Source organism: Teleopsis dalmanni, chromosome 1, assembly GCF_002237135.1.
Source record: "Teleopsis dalmanni isolate 2A chromosome 1, ASM223713v2, whole genome shotgun sequence".
NCBI lineage: Eukaryota > Metazoa > Arthropoda > Insecta > Diptera > Diopsidae > Teleopsis > Teleopsis dalmanni.
In genome coordinates, this window is record NC_051846.1 from 105,531,585 (window position 1) to 105,536,635 (window position 5,051).

Genomic DNA, 5,051 nt, shown 5'->3' on the forward strand with positions numbered 1-5,051 from the left:
TTTCGATTTGCTCCAACAAAATTTGTGGCATTATCATAAAAAATATCTGTTGACAAGCATCTTCTGCTTATCATGCATTTCAGCGCTGCGATAAATGCATCCGTTGTGAGTTCCGAAACGACTTCGATATGTACTGTCATTGACTATAGACGCGCAAAAATAACTATGTATATTTTATACAGTATTTTGCCTCTTATTTGGAGTTATGTGTTGTCTGGTCCATAAAAATCCACAGCGCAGCGAGGAAATGTCTGCAAGATGTAAGGCGCTCTACAGATAGGTTGCCCGTCATTTGCTGGAGTAACTTCGGTCTATAACGTACACAATGTACTCACGATCTAACAATATTGCGCGCAATTTCTCTGGCATTAATGATCCAAATTATAAGGCGGATCAAAGTAACCAGTGTCTTAGGTCCAGCGTAAAAATTGGTGATATGCAAGGGACGTAGGAGACATTTGACAAAATAAAATTTGCTGGGTACTAATACAGGATGCTTTTGCATTTGAGGTAACGAGGGTAGTTTCAGACGTCCACCAACCTTTAACAAGTTGTACCCAAACGTATTTTCTCAAAATGTATTGAGAAATTTGAAAACACCTTGACCTTCTATGTTCCAAACTATACTCTAAAGCACTGAATCGATTTGAAAAGCACTCTTTGACAGTGATTCTGGTTCACATATGTTGCATACTGATTTATTTATTTTCCTGAAAAAACGAAGCATGATGCTATCACATGTACACTAGTTACGTGTGAACTAAATTTCGATAGTTTTTCAACTATATAATTAGAATGATTCTGCGACGACAATTTGTGGGTCGGATAAAAACGCTGAGTCAATAATTTCTGGAACTGTGCAGCCTCTCAACACAATACCAGCAGGATTCTGTTGTGATCGTACATATCTTCAATTGCAGTTACGGTGAAATCTTGAATAACTGATACTCGATTTCCTACAAAAGTTGTTCATGTGATCATACTTAAATGTCAATCGAACAAGTTTTTCATTTTCAATTATAAATGCAACATATTGCACCTTTATTTCTGGCATACGTGACAAACGACGTTCTAATGCAATAAATCTTCGAAAAGCTATATCTCCTGAAGTTCCAAGGTAACTGAATGTTTCATGTGTTTCAAATGGCAATCGAACAAATACACGTCCTCTAGCATTACGAGAAACAGTGTTACAAAATTCAGCTTTGTAAGTATATTTCTCATCAGTCAGCTTAGGTGCAGAAGAGATTTCATCTAATTTCCACAACTGTTCGTGATTGAAATTAATGGCTTCTTCACAAGAAAATAAGCAAACAGAAGATTTTGTTGAAAATGGGGTTACCTGACACAACCTATCCAATTAATGTTTTTTGAAGCATAGGCAACTTATAACGGAGTGGTGTTGCTTCAAAATCGCTGTCATCTATATTAAATATGCATGCTGGTTTCAATTTGTTCATTGATATAAACTTCTCCTTACCGACGATTAATATTTCAAATATCTTCTTCGCTCTTTCTAGTACTTTATATGGTAGGGGTTCTGTAATGGCTTTTTAACAGCGCCACATCTAACGAATACAAATGCACACTTGTGTAATTCAGGATAAACGAATTCTGTTTGCTTCGAGTTGTGCGTGGTAATAGCTGGTTGTAAATTGCTCACGTTGTTTCTGAATTTCTGCATCCATTCTGTCATAGAAGGTGTGTTGTTATCAGGCTCAAATAAATCTCCAAGAAGTTTTAGTGTAGTTTCGTAAACCATCTCTTGAAATGTTCTCACTTTGTAGTACTTTGCATCTTAGACTCAGTAACACTAATGGTAGTGCTTCAACACAACTACTTGTTTCGTGACATTTTAAAGCGGTTTTAAATGTTTTATGCCATGTTTCAATTACTCCATTGGAATGTGGATGACACGAAATCGTATGAATCACTTAAATACCCAAGCGCTGTGTTAATTCTCGAAAAGTTGCGAATCAAATTGCCTACCTTGGTTTAAAACTATTTGTTTTGGTACTCAAAAATCCATGCCTGCATAAAGGCATTGGCAACTGATACTGATGTTATGTCTTCTATGGGCAATGCTTCTCGCCATTTGGTAAATCTGTCAATGTAAGTGAAAACATATCTGTACCCTTGAGACTCTGGTAACGGACCCACGATATTTATATGTGCATTGCTAAAGCGTTGCGTTGAAAGCTGAAAATTGCTGACTGCTGTTTTAGTATGTCGGTTAATTTACATAAGCCTTTTGACATGCAATGCATTATCTTTTTGAATCTATTACATCTTTTTTAATGACTGCCACACGTATCGTTGCTTTATTAAATTGATTGTTGCCTTCACACCAGGATGCGCTAGTAAGTGAATTGCGTCGAAAATTTTTTTCCTAAATGAAGAAGTGGCCTTATTTGTGATGTTGAGGTATCACAATATAACGCACAATCCATACTCGGTAAGGTAGTTGCTTTCAATATTAGACCCCGAATCTGAAGATTTTCTAAGACGTTGTAATTCTTCGTCAGTTTGTTGTTCTTCATATATTTGTTTATAATTGATCGTTGTTGGCAATGGTATGGTGGTCACTCTTGATAGTGTATTTACTATATTATTATTTTTGCTTTGCATAAGCTAAGTATCAGTGGTATACTGCGAAATAAAATCTAGATGTCGTAACTGTCTGGGTGACGCCTTCTGTGGTTTTTGTTTAAACGCAAAAATTCTCTATCGTATGCACTGTACTTGATTTGTGCACTTGTTAGTTTTTTAGAGAAAAATTCTAGTGGCTTCCATTCACCGTGAATTTGTTGTTGAAGAACTGCTCCAAGTACGAAGTCTGAAGCCTAGAGGCTACTGTTAATGAGGTAATAGTATTGTGTATTGTGCAAAGAAGTGTTGCATTGGCTAATGATTGCTTACATGCGTTAAATTCTTCTCGAAGTTCCTCAGTCCACGCGATCAATGTTTTATCACCTCTTACATTACTTCTCTATATGCTATGTAATGCTGCTTGTGATGCTGCTGCATTTGGAATGAATCTCCTATCGAAATTTAACATATCTTAAATCTTTTTAACTGTTGTACCGTTTTTGGTTATTGATATTCTAACATAGCCGTGACTCTAGCAGGTAGTGGTTGTAAACCTCTAGAAGAGACTAAATATTCTAAAAACTCTACTTCAGGTACACCAAATACCTGAAGAAAATTTCTAATTTGATGGTTAAACCAACTATACGTAAACGCTGCAATACTTTTTTTAAATGTTTAGTATGTTCTATCAATCACTTGATGCAATAAGAATGTCGTTGATTTAGACATATATAAAATCTAAACCTTGTATTACTTGATTCATAAATCTTTAGAAGGTAGGTTCTGCATTGCATAAACCGAATGCCATTCTTGTGAATTCAAAATTTCCAAATGGCGTAGTGACTGCAGTTTTTTTAATGTCTTCTTCAGTTACTGAAATGTGATGATACGATTTAACAATATCCAATTTGCTGAATATTTTCTTTCCTTCAAGAAAAGATCCGACATCATGAATGTTTGGTACAACATACCTGTCTGGAATGGTTCTAGCATTAAGATTGCGATATTTTTCGCAGACTCTTCATTTGATTTGTTGACCATATGAATGAGACTGCACCAATTGCTGCTGGATGGATGACAAATTGAGGAGCTCATTAGTTTATTGGTTGTTTATTGTTCGCAAAGGTGCATGGTTCTACACATTTTTTTGCATTTTCACCAAATTTAAAATGGTACCAACCAAGTGGTTTGCTTTTGCTTGATTATCTATAGTTCTTGTTGCATTTCTTTGACCGTGATTGAGATCTTAAACTTGCTAAAGCTGATACTTGCAGTGTCAGCTCGTTTATTTTTTTTCAAAGTTTGAGTATTTGGCGTTTGCGGGCTTATAATACTTACTTCACCTAATTCAGTTGTATCACAAATTTTATCAGCCATAATTGCGAATTTATCCAGATTATCGTCACTCACCGATAAAATTGCTTTAATTTGTAGCGGTAAGCGTTGCATCCACAGCTGTTTTAATAATTCATCAAAAACCTTTCCTTGCGATAATGTTGGCATTTCATTTAAAATTTCTGTTGGCTCCTTGTCACCACATTCAACATTGCTGAGTAGTTTTCGTAAGCGTTTTTCGTCAGAGTCGGTAATGATCTTATCAATCTGTTCTTAATATGTTGTGCTGCTACAATGGTATGAAATTTTGTTGAGTCTTAAGCTACTCCTGCAATAATAAATTGAACTATAACACTGGATCTGCCCACCAGAATGGTAGAATTTTAACTACAACTCTTGAGATTTCTGCATCTTGCTGCGGCTAGATCGACACTTGTTATGTTGTTATGTTGAAGTCATGAAAATGACTTATTATTTTTCTCTTTAATAAAATATATCCCTTTCGATAGTAATTATAACGACTGTTTTGCAAGCTCACCAAATATAATTACCACGTGCTAAGAGTTCTGCTATGTGCTGTGCGCGCCAATGTCGTATGTGTTCGCATCGGGTCACCAACTGTGTAATTCGGTTGCACTTCACAAGGAAGTATTTCTTTATTAAAGAACATTGCGTTCAAACGATGAACGCAATGTTCAAGTTGATTATGCTGTAAGTCAGACACGTAGACGCCACAAGGTTTTATGTTTTGTCATTGTATTTGTGTCACCAATACTACTGATTTATATGTTATGTCTTTCACGCTGTAAACTTAATTTTTGTGAGAATTATTCAGATATTAAATTAATCTGTGAACGGGAGTCCAGAAGCTCTCTCTCTCTAGCTGATAGTTACCAGTATTATCACGGACAAGCACAATTGCTGTGGCGAGAATAATTGTATTTTGCGATGAATTTCGATCACCAATATGTACAACAGCGGATGTAGTTTGCACCGTAGGTTGAGGTGCTGGTGATAACGAAAACGTACTTGATATATTTTGAGTTTGAGACCGTGAGCAAATCTTGCATTGTAAAATAGAAGTACACTGAGTAACTTTATGATTTTTGGATAAGCAATTTAGGGAT